The following is a 23090-nucleotide window of genomic DNA, read 5'->3' as shown; positions in this document are numbered from 1 at the left end:
TTCGAGCAGAACCAGATTATTAAGGAGAATATAGTTTTTTTTGTTAGGTAGCCCCCCACTTCTATCCATACTCCAACACAGTAGGTGGTGGTTATGCACCTTGTCGTTGGTGCCCTCTGCCATTTAACCCTTGTGCTATCCTAGGCACTTTAATGTTGGGAGTTGGGTCATCTAGACCCATTAGACAGTGCTCTGAACCTTTTTTCTTCAATGATTTGTGATCTTCACTGGTGTCTATGGATTACATGAAATCTTTCCACCTTTATCCACCTTTGTCATGGTTGGGAGAACACTTCAATGTGAGGGTGGGGTCATAGGATGGGACAAGGGTTAAACTACAAGAAGAAGTCAGTGCAGCTCTTCTTTGTTTTTCAAAATGGAGAAACGCATCAACGAAAAAACGGTAAGTTTATGAAAAGAAAACTCTTGTTGTGATTATTGCTCGCTTTTCCACGACAATTATTCCGTTACGCTGCAGATGAGGCTGTTATTTCGTGTTTTCAAATGTATTGTGCTTTTTTCCTACAGTTTTAAAGTCACAAATAGTTTTTGATAAAAAATTTCCCCTTTTGCTTTTTGAACTGAAGGGTTTTAACATGAATTATACAATGGGTGAAAACTCGATTCTGATTGGCTGCTGTGAGTGCATTCAAAAGTGAAAACAAGAATTAAGGGCTAAAAACTGGTTAATATTTATTTCTTTTGTAAGTGACCATGGTATATAAAGATATACACATTCAGAAATGTCTCATTGATTCTATATATTAACATGTAGTCTTTGACTTTCACATTTTCACTGGGACTAAGTGGGATTTCAGTGAGGTGTGTGTAAATTCTGGTCAGTTGTGTCGAGTGAATTCAAGACCCTTTTGGGTTGTGGCACAAACTAACCTACTCTGTATTTATTTCTTTGAAAGGAAAACATGCAGCAAATTAGGAGATGGTGGTGTCTTCATATAATAACAAACTTTCCAATGCTGTAAGTGCTCTTTATATGATCCCACTTTTAAAATCCTTATTTTTTAGTACATATTTTACTGAAAACTATAATAATATAATAATAATAAACTTTATTTATATAGCACTTTTCGAAATCCAGATTACAAAGTGCTGTACAGTTAATATGAGACAAAATCAGTGTTAAAAACAGTTTCCAGTATGGAGAAATAAAACCAGCACACATATGAGATGGTGATAGTGGTTAGAATCAATAAAATAGATAAATCAGTAAAATCAATAAAATCAAGAAAACAATGAAATCAATAAAATCAATAAAATACAATGTTTAGATTTAAGAACCAATAAAATCATTAAAAGCACACCTGAAGAGGTAAGTTTTTAAAAGAGATTTAAATACTGGTAGGGACCCAGCGAGCCTGATCTCTTCAGGGAGACTGTTCCAGAGTGTTGGGGCTCTTACAGCAAAGGCCCCATCTCCCCTGGTCTTCAATCTAGATTGTGGGATTGTTAAAAGGCCTTTTGCCAAAGATCTAAGATTGCGACCAGGTACGTAAGGAGTGAGGAGATCGGCTATATATTTAGGGGCCAGACCACAGAGTGCTTTAAAAGCAATCAATAAAATCTTAAAATCTATTCTAAAACGGACTGGGAGCCAGTGCAAAGACGCTAAAACTGGAGTGATGTGGTCTCTCATTCTGGTTCCAGTTATGAGTCTGGCGGCAGCATTTTGGACTAACTGGAGTTGATACACACTCTGCTGTGAAAGGCATGTGTAGAGTGCGTTACAATAGTCCAAACGGGAAAAAATGAAAGCATGAATCACCATCTCAAGACATTTTTTTGATAGGAGGGGGGTTATCCTGTATAACCTATGTAGTTGCCAGAAACAAGATTTGACCACTGATTTAACATGTGTCTCCAGATTAAGATCAGTATCAAAAATCACCCCCAGATTTCTGCAGCTTGAAGAAACATTGTTCGATAGAGACTCCAATTTCGAAGCCACACCATGTCGGACCTCAACTGAACCAAAAATAATCACATCAGTTTTGTCCATGTTCAACTGCAGAAAATTTTGGGCCATCCAGGTTTTAATATCAGCAATGCAGCTATTGAGATTATTTAAAAGACCAAGGTCACCAGGTTTAAAAGATAAGTACAGTTGCGTATCATCGGCATAAAAATGAAAATTAAGGTTATGTTGGCGTATTATCTCCCCCAGTGGTAACATGTAAATTGAAAATAGCAGAGGTCCCAGTACCGAACCCTGGGTAACGCCACATGTCATTTTCACCTTGGATGAGCAAGAATTGCCGATGAAAACATTAAAAAACCTGTCCGATAAATAAGAATAAAACCAGTTAAAAACTGTGCCAGAAAACCCAACCCAAGATTTTAAACGTTGTAATAAAATGGAGTGGTCCACTGTATCAAATGCTGCACTGAGATCTAAAAGAACTAAAATCGATATTTTTCCTGAGTCTGCAGCCATTAAAAGGTCATTCATTACTCTCAGCAAGGCAGTCTCTGTGCTGTGGTTGGCCTTAAACCCAGATTGAAGGGTCTCAAATAATTTATTTTTATTTAAAAAGGAAATTACCTGCTCAGCTACTAGCTTTTCCAGGATCTTAGCCAAAAAAGGTAGTTTTGAAATTGGTCTGTAATACTCAAAGCAACTTGGGTCCAGAGAGGGTTTTTTCGATGGTGGCTGAATCATAGCAGCCTATGGGTTGAGCTTTTATTAAAATTTTGATAGTGAACATTCATTGTCATTGATTCACCAAGGTCTGAAGAAGAATGCAGGCCAGAAAAAGGAGGAACAGAAACTCCAGGTGAGAGGAGGTCATTGAATTCATGGGACACATATTAAAGGTCTTCTTTGAGGCTATTGTTAATCCCTCTGCCACTTTCAGGATGAAGATGCGTCACTGAAAAACATGCCTTCTGAATCCATGAATTGTATTGTTTATGTGTATTATTTCTATTTGATTGCTTGAAATAAACCATTTCAAATCAAAAATCAAATCAAAATCTCATCAGGTCCTATTGAAGGTAGAGCTGTTGTACACATAGATACATAGTTTTTCCCTGCATGCTTTCATTCCTTTAGATTATTTGGGTGACCTGAGATGCCCCTTCAAATACAATAGAATATTGTATTCATTATAAAAGTTTAGGAGATGGGATGTCCAGGATCTTTTCATTTTCATTCTATTCTCTTTGTAGGGGAAGGTGACATGAAGAAGATACTTTACTACACGGCACCATTGAGGCAGCCACATGGTGCAAATTGCAGTCCTTTAAAGGAAGATGTTCCCTGCCGGAGGTTCTGAAGGTGGATGAAGGAGAAGAGACGGAGATTCTGAAGAGCTCTAAAACTGCTCCCTCATGAGTGAAGATGACGAGAGATTGAAGGAACTGAGGGAGCTTTTCGTTTTTTCATTTCAGTTTTTTAGTGACTGTGAAGCATTTTGCACAGAAATTATGGATAATCACAAATTAAAGGTGTATGTATGTTTTGAGGAACAGTAAATCGCAGTGTCTGCGGTTATTTTAAAATGTTTTTTGTCTAAATTTGTATATGTATAATGCTATGACGACTGTAGCATTACATTCATTCATCTTCTATTCCGTTTTATCCCTTTGGGAGTCACTGGCCTGCTGGAGTCTATCCCTGCCACTTGCTGGTGAAGGCAGGGAACATCCTGGACAGCTTTTCAGTCTGTCGCAGGACCACAATCGCAGACCTTTTGACACTTTAGAGTGACCAATTTACCTATTAAGCGTGTTTTGGACGGAAGGAGGAAGGCCCGGAGAAAACCCACGCATGCCCAACATGGGTCAGCGGTTTTACTTTTCCCATTTAACCCACCGGACACCATGCACTCCTTGAGTTGTGTGAGACTGAGCTGAAATACACAAGTTATTACACTATATCTTAGTGGAACCTGGGTGTGATAAATTATATATTTTTTATTGTGATATAATTTTACATACAACAATAAACCTTTGATCAATAAACGACAGGTACAGTTAAACTTTATTTCCAAGAGACAACTAATGTTACATTCTATTCAATTTGATTTGTATAGCCCAAAATCACAACAGTCGTCTCGATGGGCTTCGAAGTGAAACATGAACTCAAAAGGATCATGAATACAAAGAGTTCAATAGGAAAATACTAAAATGAACTAAAACTGACTAAGCTATACTGGCATCCCTGCCCTTAGACCCCCATTCAGCAGCTTTATTCAGTCTAACCTTTTTTCTCCTGTAGCCATATATAAAAGGGAGCATTTTTCTAAACAAAATCTTAAAGCACGATTGCACATATCCTAAAGGTGGTTAATTGCATTTATTTACGTGCCCTCAAACACAAAAACCGGAATTCGCGTTAGCCGCTCATAATGCATGCAGCTACCATGCACATTGCTCCATTGTCTGCACGTATTTTAAGTGCGTCCAGGGATAAAAGTCGGCCACACATAGTTCGTCCGGGTCCGTGAGGCCAGACAAATTTTATTAATTCCCCAATACATGCACATGGAAACTTGTAAAAGGCATAGAAGAAGACAGCAACCGCAGTATAAATTCCCTAATTCAATTTTTTATTTTTTATACCCCAAATTCACAACAGTCATCTCAATGGGCTTCTCACCACTAATTGTAAAGTAAACATACAATCAAAAAGGATCATAAAGGCATAGAATTCAATAGGATAATACTAAACTTTAATTAAACAGACTAAACTGGCATTCCTGCCCTTAGATCCCCCCTTCACTGTAAGGAAAAACTTCTAAAAAAAAAAAAAAAGGTAGGTGACAGTATTGCACATGGAAACTTGTAAAATGCAAAGAAGACAGGCCCAACGTGGACGGGGTTAACATTCCACAGCGTGTGTGGGCGGGGTTAACATTCCACAGCGTTTCAGCATTCAATTCAATTCAATTTTATTTGTATAGCCCAAAATCACAACAACAGTCGTCTCGATGGGCTTCCTCCTCCTAAAAAAACGGATTCCGGAAAAAACGAGGAAACCTCAGGGGTGCCCACATGAAGGACGGATCCTCCCCCAGGACGGACAGGCGATTAACCAGAACTCTTAGGGAAGAATTAACTTATCTAACCCTACAACTACATATATAAAGTCCAGCAGACGAGCTTCATCTAGCCGTGGTTGGGGGGGACAGTCAAGGGCCCGTGTCGAGCCGGAGACAGGAACCACAGCCAGGTAGGTGTAGGAGCAGGAACAGAGACGAGGTACACGGCCAGGTACAGAGCAGAGACGAGCCAAAAACGAACCAGAGGCAGGATCCACAGCCAGGTGTAGGAGCGAGAGCAAAGGCGAGGTACACGGTCAGGAACAGGAGCACGGATGAGCCAACTGGAGTCTGGAAGCACTCCCACTCCCCAGGAGGGGAGAGGGAAAGAGTGACAATACATGAATCGCACTGTACCAAACAGAAGCATGGAGAACTAAATGATAAATCATGATCAAACATAGAGAAGAGAGGAAGGGTAGAAGTAGATGAGAAAAGAGGACAGAGCCCCAGAGCACCATAGTTACCCCAGCTTCAACTTCTAGCAGCCTTTCAAAACAAATAGTTAGTTAGTTTAAACACATTAACATTAAGTTAAATAATCTCTGAATACTAACTAGTCTGACAATAAGCCTGTCCAAAGAGGAATGTTTTCAGTCTAACTTTGAATGTAGAAACTGAGTCGGCCTCTCTTACATGAGCTGGGAGCTTATTCCAGAAAACAGGGGCTTGGTGGCTAAACGCTCTACCTCCAACCCTAAATGGTAAATGGCGTATACTTATATAGCGCCTTTCTTCCTACAAGGACAAAGCGCTTTACAGTCTGTTAGCAGGTTTAGTTCCTCAGTGTAGGCTTACACCTTTTGCCTACCTGCAGCGGAATAATTATGAAGAAATTACGACGGGCAGCCACGTCTCTCTTTAGCCATTCACCGGCTTGACTTTATTAACAGGACCGAACAGAAAGCTTGCTCCAACATCCAGAGTAAAACAGCGCCTCCTTCAGGTCACTAATAACAGATAGTTACAAAACAGTCATACCTGTCCAAGTGGTATCTCCTGAGTCATACCATTTGTCAACACTCCCACTTATGAATGACTTGTAGACTGTACATTAACATTGTCAAATAAAACAAAAATAAACAAATCAAATCACTTAAATGTCAAAACACTTATTCACCAAACATGATCTGTGAAAACCTCATCAACTTCAGTTTAGTGACAGGTTTAGTCATAACATCTGCGACCATGTCTTCTGTGGGGCAGTAGACAAGTGATATCTTCCCATCTCTTATGGTGGACCTGATAAAGTGATATTTTATGTCCACGTGTTTGCATCTTTGTCTGTTCACTGGGTTTCTGACAAGTGCAATGGTCCCCTGGTTGTCTTCATAAACCACAGATTTCAAATACTCATGTGTATCCATGCCTTTCAGCAGCTGTTCCAAATAGATACACTCCTGAATTGTTAGGGCGAGAGCCATGTACTCGGCTTCACAAGTAGATAGGGCTACTGTTGGTTGCTTTTTGGTCTTCCACGAGATCAATGAGCTGTCTTTGCTCATAGTTACGCAGTAACCGGTCGTACTCCGCCTATCACTGGTGTCTGCCCCCCAGTCTGCGTCGCTATATGCCTGAAGACCCAGGCCCTCACTGCTTTTTCGGAAACAAAGTTGTTTGTTAGCAGTCCCTCTGAGGTAACGCAAAACGTGTTTGACTGTAACCCAATGCTCATCTGTGGGATCAGCAAAATGTTGTGAGAGTTTGCTTACCACAAAACATAAATCAGGTCTTGTGGAGGTGGCCAGATAGATAAGGCTGCCAACAGCCTCTCTGTATGTTTTAACATCTGCCATTTTAGGTGCGTCCTCCGAATAATTTAGCTTTTGGTCACATGGAGTCTCCCTTGTTCTACACTCCTGCATGTCAAAGCGCTTCAGGATCCTTTCAACATACCTCTCTTGAGACATTTTTACACAGCCATCAGATTGGCTGAAGTCTATGCCTAGAAAGTGTTTTAATTGACCAAGATCCTTCATCTTAAACCTGGTGGAAAGTAACGCCTTCACCTGGTTTAGACTTTTGATGTTACTGGCTGCAAGGATAAGATCATCCACCCAGATGACGATTATTACCTTTTCTCCCTGTTTCGACTCTTTTGTATAGACACAGTGGTCTGCTGGGTTCTGAGTAAAATTGTTATCTGTCAGACATGTGTGAAGCATCTCATTCCAATTGCGCCCCGACTGTTTCAGACCATAGATGGATTTTTTTAGCTTACACACCAGGTTTCCTTCCCCTTTTTTGTAACCTTCAGGTTGCTCCATGTAAATGTCTCGATCGATGGGTGCATGCAGATAAGCTGTTTTGACATCCATCTGGTGTAATGTTAGGTTGTCTTGGGCTGCCTTCTGCATCACAACACGTACACTGGTCAGATTAGCTGTAGGTGAGAATGTCTCGCCAAAATCAATCCCGGCCCTCTGACTATATCCTTTAGCCACAAATCTGGCCTTGTATTGTTCATGTTCATCATTGTTCTCCTTAATGGAGTACACCCACCTACCTCCCACTGTCTTTCTGCCTTCTGGCAATGTAGTCAGGGTAAAAGTCTGATTATCCTCTAAGGATTTGATCTCTTCATCCATAGCTCTCTTCCACTTTCCTGATTCTGTCGATGACATAGCTTCTTTAAAGGTTAGTGGCACACCACAAACTGTTCGGTAGCAGTAGTCTATGCTAGTGAGCATACTGTCTTCCTCCTTGGCATCTCCCTGAATATAATCTTTCAGATACCCCGGGGGTTTACGTTCTCTGGTGGGGTATTTCCTACTGCTCGAAACCTGTGTCATCACTCTAGGGTGTTCTTCTGCGTCATTTTCTGGTGACTGTAGATCATCTGTCTGTTCATCTGTGATGGGGCAACTGGGCTGCAGTGCCTCTCTCTCCTCACAGTCTCCTAAGGAGTCAACATCTAGCTCCTGAGTCTGGGTCTCGTTCTCACAGGTTGTCTTTGTGATGAATTTCACCAGTCTGTGCTTTTGTACTTTCCCTGTACTGGGATAATAGACCAGAAAAGCTGGACTGCCTTTATCATGTCCTACGAAGAGCCCTTTTTCACACTTGGAGTCTAGTTTACCCCTATCTTGTTGGTAGGCATAACACACTGATCCAAACTTATGCATCTTTGCCAGATCACACCTTTTACCTGTCAGAGCTGTATAGGGGGTAGTACCCGTGTGCTTATTAAAGCATCGATTCCTGGTGTAAGCTGCCTCCTGAATGGCATAATGCCAAAGGCTCTTAGGCAGATTACTGTCAATAAGCTTACACCGAGCCATCTCAAAAAGGGTGCGCCCTTCCCTCTCTGCTACCCCATTCTGGTGTGGGGAATATGGGCAGGACATCTCATGTCTGATTTTGTTCTTCCTCAGTAGCGTCTGGAACTCTTTACTGGTGAACTCAGTCCCATTGTCTGACCGAATGCATTTCACAGTACCATAAGGTGCTACATCAGCCAGAAACTTCTCAGTGGCTTGAGTTGCATCACTTTTTGCTTTCAGGAAGTAAACAAAAACAGCCCCTGTATACACATCTGTAAAAGACTGCATATACTTGAAACCATCTATTGATTCATTGTTTACTGGACCAGCTAGATCTGTGTTCACAAGTTCAAGTTGTGTCTTAACTTTGTCAGTTGGATTTCTGTTTCTCGTTCGGGTGAACTTTCCTTTTATGCATACATCACATTCTTTATCAGGCTTACGTTTTGCACCTTTAATGTGCATGCCGACTGTTACATCCTGCAATCGCAGTATGTCTTCGTAGTTGCAGTGACCCATGATCTCGTGCCAGGTTTGGATATCATAACTGACATTACAAACATCATTTTCACCAAAATCTGTCTGTAAGTAGTACATCCTTTTAAACACATGAATGGTAAATTTGGTGCCATCAGGCACCTCAAGAACATCTTTACCTTCATCAAAGTGTACCTTGGCACCATTAGCAGTTGCACACTTCACCGAGAAGAGTTCTTGTGGGAATGAGGGGATGTAGAGGGCGTTCTTCAACGTCACTGTACAGCGGCGCCCTTTACTGTCCAGGAGACATACCTGTGCATCCCCTCTGCCTTGTGCCAACCCAAAAGTACGCTTTCCGTCTGCAAGCTCCATGCTGTGTCTCTCTGGCTTGAAGGTGCTGTCGAAACTCTTGAACCGGCTCCTGTCGTTAATAATGTGGGACGATGCACCTGTGTCCACGACCAGGCCTTTTATCTGGATCTGCTGTGCAGCTCTGCTGGCATCTTTCGTCTCCGTCTTAAACGTGAAGTCTTCCTTTTCTGCAGCTCCCCTGGTGTCGTCCCGCCTGCAATCCACTTTATGGCTTCTGCTGTCGCAGCAGTCATCTTGAGCACGAGCGCACCGAGAGCCACGTCCACGTTCTTTCTTTCTGCACGCTTTATCTGTGTGACTTGTGCTCTTGCATGAACTACACCAAGCTTTCTTTGAGCAATCATCTTTTCTGTGCCCCTTTTCTCCACATCTCCAGCAAACCAGGTCCGTTGAAGGTCCGCTCTTTTTCTTTGGAGCCGCTCGGGCTTTCAGCACTCTCTCTCCCGTCTCATCTGCTACGGGGTCTATGTCTTCAGAGGCCTCAAAGTTCCTTAATTTGGCTTTGAACTCTCCCAGCTTCATGTCTGCAGAGCTATGTGTAACCATCAGCGTGAATGGCTTGTATTTTTCTGGAAGTCCCCTCATAATCATTGCCATCATCAGTCCCTCACTCGGTGCTTCACCTGCACTCTTGAGCGCTGTAATGATTTGCTCTGCTCTGATGACATACTCTGTAACAGTCTCTGTGTCTGCTTTCTTCAGTGAGGTCAATGTTATGTACAGGGAGACAATCCGGGGCCTACCTTTGCCGATGTAGTGTTCTCTTAACACTTTGAGACTCTCTCTGCCTTTGTCTTTAGTGTCTCTGAATATCAGTCCCAAGCTGGTGTTATCCAGTAATGGCGCCAGCGCGCAATATGCATCAGCGTTCAGCTTGTTGTCACGTGCTTGTTCTTCCACTGACAGAGGACCGGCAGGCTCATTCAGGATTGTCTGCTTCAGTCCTGCACTGTGCATGCAGCATAACATCCTTTCTTCCCAGAGCTCATACTCCTCTGCTCTCCCGTCGAATGTGGGCCACTTAATCTTGGTTCTGTTCGTCATTTTATGTCCGTAGCTAAGGTAGCGATAGCTTCCAGCTAATTCCTGCTTTACGTTGGCAAACAGACGTCTTGCGATAGCACGTGTCCGTCGTCAGACTCTCAGAATGCTCCTTGCGGTCTCTGGGCCCATAACCTGTTAGCAGGTTTAGTTCCTCAGTGTAGGCTTACACCTTTTGCCTACCTGCAGCGGAATAATTATGAAGAAATTACGACGGGCAGCCACGTCTCTCTTTAGCCATTCACCGGCTTGACTTTATTAACAGGACCGAACAGAAAGCTTGCTCCAACATCCAGAGTAAAACAGCGCCTCCTTCAGGTCACTAATAACAGATACAGTTACAAAACAGTCATACCTGTCCAAGTGGTATCTCCTGAGTCATACCATTTGTCAACACAGTCACAGACCCATTCACCCAGTCACACACACATTCACACACACAGTCACACACTGGTGGTCGCTCCGCTGCCAAACACAGGCGCCCGCCTACCACCAGAGGCAAGGTGGGGTTCAGTGTCTTGCCCAAGGACACTTCGACTCATGGGCATGCAAGGCGAGAATCGAACCTGCAACCTTACGATCATGGGACGACTGCCCTACCGCTGCACCACGGCCGCCCCCACGACCGTACTTTTACCAATTCTAGGAACCACAAGCAGTCCTGCATTTTGTGAGCGAAGTGTTCTTATTGGATGGTAAGAGACTATGAGGTCCTTAATGTAGGACGGGGCCAGTCCATGTAAGGCCTTATAGATTAACAGAAGGATCTTGAACTTGATTCTAGAATCAACTGGGAGCCAATGGAGTGAAACTAACAAAGGAGTGATGTGATCTCTTCTGCTAGTTCCTGCTAACAATCTAGCTGCTGCGTTCTTAACAAGCTGGAGACTTCTTAAGGAACTCTTAGGACACGCTGCTAACAAGGAGTTACAGTAATCCAGCCTCGACGTAACAAATACATGAATGAGTTTTTCAGCATCACTCCTAGAAAGCATATTTCTGATCTTAGCAATATTCCGCAGGTGAAAAAAGTCAGTTCTACACGCCTGAGATATGTGAGCCTTAAATGATAAGTCCTGGTCAAATAAAACCCCAAGGTTTCCAACTGTGGAATTGGGGGCTATACTTATACCATCCAGGGAGACTATCTGAGCAGACAGAGTATCTCTGAGGTTTTTAGGACCTAGTATAATGACCTCAGTTTTTTCTGGGTTCAAGAGGAGGTAATTAATTGTCATCCAGGTCTTGATGTCTCTGATGCAGGCGTTCAGTTTCTCTATATCATCATACTGGTCAGGTTTCATGGATAAATACAACTGCGTATCGTCGACATAACAATGAAAATTAATGCTGTGTTTCCTGATTATGTTTCCTAGGGGTAGCATATAAAGCGTGAACAGGATGGGTCCTAAAACTGAGCCCTGTGGGACTCCATAGTTAACTCGAGTGCACTGAGAGGAATGTCCATTTACATTAACAAACTGATATCTATCAGACAGATAGGATTTAAACCACTGGAGAGCAGATCCTCTGATCCCTATGTCCTGCTCTAATCTATGGAGTAAAATATTGTGGTCGATAGTGTCAAAGGCTGCACTGAGGTCTAACAGGACCAGAATAGAAAGTAGTCCCTTATCTGAGGCCAATAACAAGTCATTAGAGACTCTTAACTAGTGCAGTTTCCGCAACGTTTAGCGTTCTGCAGGCTACAGCCAGGGGTAGTTGACCATACTTGCATCTCAGGGCAATGCCCAATGGAACTTAAACCAACTCCCGCTTGGCACCTTGAAGACAACCAACAGCCGCAACAAGGTAAGAGCTTCTTTACCATGGCCCACCCCTATGGATTTATATCTCAGAGCAGAGCTGACTCTGAAATAGCTTTTAACCCTTTTTCTATCCTATGACCCCACCCTTACATTGACATATTATCCCAACCATGACAAAGGTGGATAAAGGATTTCATGTTGTCCATGGACACCAGTGAAGATCACAAATATTTGAAGAAAATAGTTCAGTGTACTGTCTTGTGGAGTTTAGATGACCTCACTCCCAATGTCAAAGTGCCTAGGATAGCATAAGGGTTAATCCTGCACACTCCACACAAGCCCCTAAAGTTTATTTAACCCTGGTTGCCCATATATCTCATCCCAGTTTTTTATTTTCCCAGTCGGATGCCCCGGGGTCTCCGGATGTGCGGTGCAACCCCCCTCAAAGCATAACCATGCTAGTGGAGGACATAAGCATGATGAACGGGCATGCAAAGGTCAAACATGACTTGCAAAACACCCTTTCTTAGTCCTCCTCTTCCATTAGGGGTTCGTCTCCGCAGCCCCTGGAGACCTCCTTCACCTTCTCTCCTCCTTCACCCCTCCAGTATCCCCAAACAGGGAGCTAGCCTTACCCGCCCCCTCCCTAAACTGACCGGGTTACATCCCCAACCAGGGAGCTAGCCCTCCCATTTCCCCTCCCCCCTCCTTTAGCATCCCTAAATCGGGAGCTAGCCCTCCCCTCCCTTTCCCTTATCCTCCGCCTTAGCATCCCTAATCAGGGAGCTAAGTACCTCCCCTTCATAACCCTACCCTAACCCCAATCCTACATACTCTCCTCCTTCACCCCTCCAGGATCCCCAAACAGGGAGCTAGCCTTACCCGCGCCTCCCTAAACCGAATAGGTAGCATCCCCAACCAGGGAGCTAGCCCTCCCCTCCTTCCCTCCCTTTTCCCTTCCCCCTCCTTACGCATCTCTAAAACGGGAGCTAGCTCTGCCCTTCCTTTTCCTGATCCTCCCCCTTAGCATATCTAGCCCAGGAACTATTGTCTAACCCTATCCTACCCTGTTTTTTTGTTTTTTTAAACCTCAAACTTTTTCTTTTTTAGATTTTTCAGAATTAAATATTAGGATCTGTAGGGTTTTTTTTTTAGGGACAGCAAAACATTTTACTAACCTATTTCAATCCTTTTTACTTTTGTCTTTTAATCTGCATGTTTTTTATATGATTTAATAAGGTATAGCACTTAATTTTAGCACTTATTTTAACATACTAACAACTTTGCATGGTTTTTACTATGCTTTTAGCACTGTTCCAGATTTGCTAGATTAGCCCATAATATTTAAGTCATACTAGATCTTTAACCACTTAGATTTATTTTGATTTTAATTTTTTTAACTATATTTATTTGTTCCCTTTTTTTCTCCCTTCCCTTTCTTATCCCCCTCAGCGTCCCAGAATCACTATTAAGTTTGGTGGTCAAATGGTAATGGTAGCTAGTTTACACGCAGGCATCCAGGGTTTTGAATCTAGACTGGACAGATTCATATTTTGAGTTTGTATTCCCTTTCTCTATTTCTATTTATTTATTTATGTTTATTTTTTAGTTTTGGTTTTTCCTTTTTTTCCAGTACAGCAGGCCCGTGCACACAAACTACATCTGTATTTTTCCAAACCCCAACCATAACCCTAGTTTGTATTGAGTTCTTCAAAAAACACTGTTTAACATATTGTCAATTTGTTTACAATACGTTTTAAGATTTTACAAGTTATTTTTTTAAACAAATGTTATAATTATGTGAAAACACAAAATTACGCATGCATGTGGATGCAACGCTCCGAGCCTCCAAGTTCCAGCGACCAATGGAGGCCACATCCTGCCCAGCAACGCTTCCTGATTGGCTGAGCAGCCTAAATGCATGATTGGAAATATATCATGTCACGGACACTTTCTTCCATCTCCGTGAGATACACACGCTCGGATCTTATCCTCGTTCGTATGGTTACATTTTGTTTATAGTTTGCAAGCCAGCCTGACGAAGACTGTTTCTTGTTGAAACGTTGCAATATTGGCTTGTATTTTTTTTTATATTTTTGTAAGCCTGAACGCTCTGAATTAAACCGAAGTTGATCGGTGAATCACGTTTCCCCTCAGCTTATTTATCATTAGCATAGCCTCTTAGCTACGGGTGACGAAGGTGCTTTTTGCAACTGGCCGAATTAAATCCAGGCCACAGTTAGCCATGCCACCGTGGCCACACGAAGACGAATGGACGCTCGTCCAATCCAGAAGAGGCAGACGGAGGGAACGCGTCTTCGAGCGGGACAGGCCACCGAACAGATGGGCAAGCTGCATGTTTTTCCAGCTACCTGCGTCGAGACAAGCGTCGCTCCTATGCTGACGTCACCAGAGAAGGGGGCCCAATTTCTGGAGCTGAACTGTTTCAGCGGACAGCAGGTGAGATGTCGCCGCGCACTGCAACCATCCTATGGCGGTCAACGCTATCCATATGGCGCTCCACGGGTGCCAAGGCCCAGGGGCGGATTCTCCAATCAAAATGCCCGCTACGCGTTCGTGCCAATGGGAGCTCAGAATGAAGCCCCCCCCCCACACAGAGTGCAGTCAAATGACCCTGACTTCACAAATAAGGTGCATGTTATCGACAGACTTATTAAAGCCGTCCACCACCTCAGCAATGTGTCCCGGGACGATCATCCTCCCTCCTTGGACAGAATAACCCACAATGTGGCCACAATTATTAAACCTGCTTCCCCCAATCTCCAAACACAAACTCTAATCGAGGGGAAAGCTAGGAATTGGGCCTTCACCACCATCCTCATCCTCAGAGATAACTATCAAAAAATCATTGACTCTGAGATTCATAAACTCAGTCAGTTTTCTTCATCGGATTGGAGGGGTCCTTTTGAGATAGCCACAACATGGGCCAAAGGTAATCTAGGCAGACGCCTGAGACAAGACACTTTGGACCGTGCCCAGGCTGTCATAATCGTCAGGCTGACAGAAACTGCCTCCCCTCCTCCTCCTGCTGCTGTTGTTGCTGCTCCTTCTCTTCCAGCACAGGCAGCTGACCAGGCATCATCATGGCTCCATCATCACCTCCAGCGAACCAGCCTCTCCCCACGAGACCACGGAGCCCAGCTGCAACACAAGCACCTACCCCGCCCCAAAGCAGCGGACATCAGATCACCACGGTCGCCCAGATCCACGCACCGCCTCCACCCATGTCAGTCTCCCGGTGGAGACCAAAGAGACATGACATCACACCCCGCAAATTCCCTGCAGTGGCACCTGCACATACATCAGAAGACTGTAATCATTGGAGACTCCAATATGTGCCACCTTCCACCTTTTAAGGGTGGCAACGTACAAATGGACAGTTTTCCTGGAGCCAGATGGCATCACGCCGAATTCCTCCTGAAGACGGCCACTTTCTAGACGGAACCGGAGATTCTCCTGCTTTACTTTGGAATAAACAACAGATCACAGAGGGATAAACAAGCCCCAGTGACAGAGATGATCAAAGCCCTGACTGTAACAGGACAAAGGTTTCCAAACGCCATGATCTTCGTCCCTCATGTCAGCTTTTCACCCAAACTTTCAAAAAAGCCGTCCTCATGCATCTCAATCAGCACATCCAAGAACTGACAGATTAAATTCTTCCATTTAGTGGCGTGTTTGATCAGAACGACAACGTCCACTGGACTGCAGCAACAGCCAAGACGCTGGAGCACCTGGTTAAACCAACACTGTCACAGAGGGAGGGGAAAGATGGGGTTATTAACCTGTGTGAGGACTTTGTTCTTCCTCTTACACAGCTCTCCCTGCTGAGCAGAGGATTTATCTTCATCCCATCCAAATGTAATAGTAAGATTTCAATCCAGACATGATTTACAGGAATAACATCGAAGGGATTAAGTTAAGCATTCACTGTAAGGACAAAGACAGCATCCAACATCAGCCTTTCACGCAGAAATCGGATTGGCACCCTCTTCTGCGACTCTCCCAGCACAAATTAACACTTTAATTAATCGGGATATCTCCTATTTTGAGAATGGTTTTAAAATCATTCACAATGCACCAAATCTGAGTGGAGATGAAGCAAGAGCTTATAAAGAATTGATCCAAAATAAAGACATTGTGATTAAACCAGCCGATAAGGGCAGTTTAACAGTCATTATGGACAAAAAGATTACTTAAACGAAGGTTATGGACAATTAAATGATAACACATATTACCTCAAACTTCAGAAACCCATTTATCCGGGCACAATCCTCATGGTAGACAGACTTATTAATAATTTACCAAAAAAGAAATTCATTGATCGGAAGCAAAAAAACAGACCTTCAGGGAACCTCGCAACCGAGGCCCAGGCGGTTTTACATGTTGCCCAAAATCTATAAAGATCCCCAAAAATGGACAATTCCATTTAAAATTTATCCGGGCAGACTCATCGTTTCAGGTTGCGAAACTGAGACTTATAACACAGCAGAATATTTGGACTTCTTTTTAAATCCGCTATCTAACAAGCATGACAGCTATCTTAAAGACGAGTACGATTTCATTGAAAAAATTAAGCAGATAGTAATCCCAACAGATTCCTTACTCTTTACTATGTATGGAAGAGATTCTGTAGCATAATTAAAAATAAAGTCAAAACCAGAAATGCTTTTTTATTTTCTAAATGAAGCTGCATTTTTTGACTCAAAATTAAAATGAAAAACCAATCCACCAAAATCCATTTTCATTTTCTTCAACACCGCTAATGCTGTCACTTAATTAAAATGATAAAGAAATGATATTTGACATTTTCAAAAAGTTCTCTGGTAAATGTGTAGCAAAATTCATTTAGAAATGTCTAATTTGACAAATGGATTAACAGAAATGCTTTTTCATTTTCAAAATGTAACTGCATCAAATGACTCAAAGTTAAAATGAAAAATATATACTTCACAATGCTTTTTCATTTCTACTTAAAAACAGCTTATTTTGTGTCGTAATAAAAGCAAAAATGCAAAGAGGGGATTGCATTTATTTTAACATCCACCCTGCGAACACTGTTGCATATCTCAATTTGAATAAGCATTTCCAGAGGCGAGGCGGGGCGATGACGTCAGTGCAATCTCCGTGTGTCCGGCTGCTAACAGACACATGCTAGGAGCAGTGTAGCTTTGTGTTAGCAGCAGAGGAGAGGGCTTTGTGATGATTGTGAACTTCTGATGATTTTACACAGCTTCTCAGGACTACGTAACAGCACTTCCGCCTTCTGCTGACGCACCGCGGTTAGTTGACACCCCCCCCCCCTGACAAGTTTTTTTTTTTCGGACTGGCAGTTGCCTTCGCATAGCAGAATGCGACGCCCCCCGCGACCCGAAGCTCCCGATCGCCGAAGGCGGAAGTGCCTCTACGATCTGAGAAACCATCATATGAATTTGTGTTTCCAGTGGTGTCCAGAACAAAATAAAGGCTGATGTAATTCCCACATATTTACATCCAAGATGCTCATTGCCCGTTCGGAGTTTTAAGTACCTTCTCGGCTAATGTTTTAGCATATATTAGCATAATGCTAATATAGAATCCATGAGCTGCCCACCACCCAACCGGCGCCCTGTCTCCTCAAGCCAGTCCCGGCACTCAACCCAAGCAACCCAGAGATCACCGCGCAACCACAGCTCCCCCCCCACTACTCTACCCTCTACAACCCTCCTCACCCGCTATATTATCCAACCCCTCCTCCCATACCCCCCCTAATGCCCTCCCCACTCTGCGATGGGGAGGGAGAGCCCCAGAGGAACCCGGTGAGCCAGCCCCAAGGTCTGCTCCACCCATGCACTCTGGCACACATGCTCACAATCTTCTGGATGCCCCCCACCCCTGTAGCCACACAGTAACCCCTTCCGGCCGATCGACCCCCCCAGCGCCACACGCCCGACCACCACTGCAGCAGACATTATACCTACAAGCCTGGTCGCCCTGAGAGGACCAGGCGGGTAAAGACGGGCCACCCCTCCCCGACCCCAGCCATGTTTGGTGGTGTGGGTGTACCATGTGTGTGCTGCAGGTAAAATAGGAGGTCTCCAGTGCGGCGGGCCCTACCGCTGCCAAGCAGCAGAGCCCCCCCACTCCGGGGTCCCTCTGTGATTGGTGTGTATTTGCTGTGTGTGCTGCTAACATGCAGTGTGTGTGTCTAAAGTGGAAGTTAAAATTGTGGGGTAGACCAGTGAAAGATGAGCCGTACCCCCCTCCACCAGACCATCCCCACAAGGCCCTAGATGAATCTGGGTGTCTAATATGCGAGTAAAAGTGGAATGGAAGGCGGGCGCCAACGCGACCCCAGAGAGAGACACCCTCAGCGAGCCCCGGCAGCATGTCCCACCCATCCAGTTCCTGGAGCCCTGTGTGCCTGTGTGCAACGTTTGTTTGGATGGGAGCGGGGATGAGCAGACGGATGGGCACAACTGGGGGAAGAAGACTCCCCCGAGCGACTGGCCCCCCAGCCAGCCGTAGTAGGCGCCCCCCTTCCCAGGGCGGCCAGGCAGCCAGGAGCCGGCAAGCCTGCCGCAGATAAGCGCCAAGGGACAGTCACAAGGAAGGGGCCCTGTGCCAACCCAGAGGGGGCAGGAGGTCCAGCCCCACCATTCATGCCCTGACTTCCCTAAGGGACTAGCACACCGCCCCCCAGGGCGCAACCCCCCTTCCTAAAAATAAAATAAATAGAGAACCAAAAATAGATAAAAATACATTAATAATAATAATAATAAAAGAAAAAGCAAATTAAGAATTAAATTCAAAAGAAAGTAATAATAATAATAATAATTAAAAAAAAGAAAAACAAGGGAACCCCTTACCACTGCTGTGGATGCATCGCCGAACCCCGGGGGGCCAGGGTAAGTGCCAAACGCCCAGCTGCAGGCGAAACACAGACCGTGGGCAGCAGGCCCCAGAACCCCAAGCCCCCCACCCCACTCCACCCCCCCAGCCCCCACCATGGCGACCAGCCACCCGGTCAGCCGCACTGCCTACCCTGTGCCCAGAAGGCACCAACCCAGGAACCCCTGCCAAGTGCTGGCAAAGTGTGCCCCACCCCCACCCAAGCAACCAGAGAACAGTGGGCCCAGGTCATTTGATGCAGCTTCATTTTGAAAATTAAAAAGCATTTCTGTTAATTCATTTTAACTGTCAAATTAGACATTTCAAAATGGATTTTGCTACACATTTACCAGAGAACTTTTTGAAAATGAAATGTCAAATACCATTTTCTTTATCATTTTAATTAAGTGACAGAATAAGCGGCGTTGAAGAAAATAAAGCATTTTGGTGAATTGCTTTTTCATTTTTAATTTTGAGTCAAAATGCTGCTTCATTTTGAAAATGAAAAAGCATTTCTGGTTTTGACTTTTATTTATGCTACAGAATCGCTTCCATAACTATGGACATTGATAGCTTATATACACAAACATTTATCACATAGAGGGAATTGCCAGTATTAAGAGGATTTTTCAGAAATATCCGAACACAAAACGACCAGAGAAAGAACAATTGGAGTTATTAGAAAGTAACCTCAACAGAAATGATTATGAATTCAATTTTTGTACAAATTAAGGGCACACAAATTTGCACCTGCTTATGCCAGCATATTCACGGCAGAGTGGGTTAGGGGTCAACCATCAAACTCATGTCAACATGCCAAGCCTCCTCAGTTGACTTTTTAGACACCACTACATTTAAGGGAAGTAACTTCCACACCACACAAAATTTACACATCAAGGTATATTTTAAACCCACAGACTAACATGCCCCATTACATAAAACCAGCTTTCATCCCAAACACTGACTCCGGACCACTCAAGGACACTGTACAACCACAGAAACTGTCAAACTGGAACTACTGCTGCTGCCTTTTTGACTTTATTTTATTCCATTTCTTTATTTAGTTATGTTTATTTATTCATACAGCTACCTTAAATCTACCTTCTTTTTATTATTTATCCTATTACATTGCTAGTTTGCACGAGAGCACAAGTAACCGGAGACAAATACCCTGTACATGCGCTGTACTTGGCAAATAAAGTGATTCTGATTCTGATAAAATCATTTTAGCTTACATGAAACAGAGTCTCCAGTCCATTCTCGTTAGATCCAAAAATCCATATAAGACAAGTACTCCTCAGCTCCACCATCAGCAGCACCACAAACCCAGGAAATGTATCACCAACCATCACACCAGTACAGGCTTTCCAACATTTGGCTCCCTTTCCATCACAACCACAAACGCAGTCTACATTATCACCTGCACACACTGCCATATTCATTATATCGGTGAAACAAAACATTCCATCCATACCCCTTTGACACAACACCTATATAACATTGGGGCAGGTCGACTTGCCACCCATTTAGTTCAACATTTCCAATCACACTCATCTACCCACCTCATTTCCGGTTTGGAAAATTACGACCGCTGGACCACTGGGCAGAGGAGAAGGGCCGAAAAGATCTGGATCCACAAACTTGGGACAACCACACCAGGGGGACTTAACGATGAGTAACCACTCCTCTGTATGCCCCTCTCTCCCTTCTCCCCTACCAAATCCTCTCTTGGAAACGTCTTTTATTAATTACCAAACAAAAAAAATGTATTTCAAAACAAGTATTATCCCCCCCACCCTTTTTTTATTTATTTTATTTTATCTCATATGAAGTCTTTTAAATGGAATTCCATCTCTTAGAACTCCACAGGTTCCTGTTAACGCACTCTGGAAAGAACTGGCCTTCCACCCGGGAAACCCAGGACCCAACCCCAGTGAAAAATCGACTTTTCTTTGTGTTCCCTCCATGATATAAACCTCAATATCAGCCGGTTGGCCAGAGCAAATAAGTATGTCCCTAACTCCAAACCCAAACCCCTAACCCAACACCCCTGCCATCATTCCTGAGGGTCCATCATCCATCCAGAGCCTGCTCACATGCAGAACAGTTTGGTTCTGCAGCTGCACGTTCGCGGACAAGGAGAGACTGCAGAGTGGTAGAGACGGCTCAGAAAGACTGCAGAGTGGTAGAGACGGCTCAGAAGATTGTTAGGTGCCCTCTCCCCACCCTGACGGACATCTACTCTGCACGCTGCATCACTAGGGCCTAGAACAGGGGTGGGCAATTCCAGGCCTCGAGGGCCGGTGTGTCTGCATGATTTCCAGATAGTCTTGCCCTACTCATGGCTGATTACCTGGTTCAGGTGTGTCCAGCCAATTAGAACATGCCAGAGCAGGGTATGCTGGAAAACATGCAGGAATGCGGCCCTCAGTGCCCACCTCTGGCCTAGAACATCATCAAGGACAGTTCACACCCCGGCTCAGACCTGTTCCACCTGCTGCCCTCTGGGAGGCGTTACAGAGGCATCAGAACCAAAACCAATACTCAAAAACAGCTTCTTTCCTCAATTCTAAAATGTGCAATAGCACATTCATCTGTGCATGTTTATATAAATATATGTATATATGTACATATGCTTATCCATACTCCTGTCCACTTAAGCGTCTATCCAACGTCACCACTCTACCTCATTGCTGCCTCTTGCACATCTGTTGAGTATGCAATTTTGCACACAAATTTCAGACATTCTATATAACAGTCTATATTTATACATACTGATTTATATACAAATCTTGTTATTTTTGTTATTCTTGCACTGAAATGGTGATTCTTCAATTTCATTGTACAATGGACAATGAAAATAACAGCAAATCTAATCTAATCTAACACTTCCCATAAAGGACTGGGCAGCTTTCTTTGACATTGCTTCGTCACGGGCCAAAAGAAATCCGGGCCCCCGCTTAAGGCAGGAGACGTTTGATCATGCTCACACTCTTATTGTGGCTCAACTAGCAGACCTCACTAAAGATGCTGCTGCTGCTGCACCCCCACAAGAGGAGGATCCAGCTGAAGGCCACCCCAGACCACCACATGTTGCAGCAACAACTGATCTTTTGGACGTGCAACCACTGCTCACGGAGGCCTGAAGCTCAGCCCCCACCACTGCAGCACCACAGAGGACCACAGGCACGATCCAGGTGAGAGCAGAAATACACCCTCCACCAAGAAATGCCACACCATCCCACAATTCAGTGGGCACATGATGACAGAACCTCCACAAGATGATTGGCTCTTGGACTTCATCCTGCACCAGCCATCGCCTGACAGCCCCCCGGAGGTCTCGTATCACAACTGAAAGAGCATTTTCCCCAGAGGAGGAGGACTCCACTGATGAAGGAACCAGCTACGTTGGAGCTTCATCACCTCCAAGTCACATCAGTGAGATCCTGCTGCACCTCATTCCAACATAGTCCTGGAAGGGCCTCACCTCCACCCAGCTCTGCACCTGCCAAAAAGACCCAGGCAAAGCTGAAGCACCTCCCAGCTTTCTCCACAGTTGGACTGATGTCCAGTGTGCAGACTCGACTTTGACTGGACAACCCTGAGGACAGCCTCTCTTCCCCGTTTGCACGGGTTCCTGCAAAGAAGGTGTGTGAACCCACCAGACATCCCACCACACCCAGAAAGCTGCAGGAATGGGAGAAGAACATCATTCTGGGAGACTCCAACATCTGCTGCTTCCTCGCATGTATACTAGAAGACGTCCAGATCAACAGCTTCTCTGGCGCCAGATGGAACCATGCAGAGTTCCTGCTCCAGAACGCCACCTGTGTGACAGCGGTGGCAATAACAGGTCGCAGAGGGACAGAAGAGCAGCACTCCTGGACGTCAGAAGGGCGCTTGAGGCGGCTCGGGAAAGTTTTCCTGATGCACAAATTTATGTTCCTGCCATTAACTTTTCCAAAGCTCTTCCAGAACAGGACAAGGTCACCCTCCAGACCAAAGAATACATCAGGACTCTGGATAACCACATCCCTCCACTCCCAGACAACCAGTTCTCCACCAATGGGGACAACATCCACTGGAGCCTGGACACAACCAGAGCTATGTTGCAGCACTGGTTGCAGGAGGTAAACTAAATATTCCCTTAAGCCTGCTTAGACAGGAAGGGAATGAGGGTGTCATTAATCTATGCAAGAGGTTTGTTCTTTCTG

The sequence above is a fragment of the Oryzias latipes genome, chromosome 22, assembly GCF_053564925.1.
Source record: "Oryzias latipes strain Hd-rR chromosome 22, Olatipes_Hd-rR_3.1".
Classification (NCBI taxonomy): Eukaryota; Metazoa; Chordata; class Actinopteri; order Beloniformes; family Adrianichthyidae; genus Oryzias; species Oryzias latipes.
Note: the sequence above shows the minus strand (reverse complement) of the source record.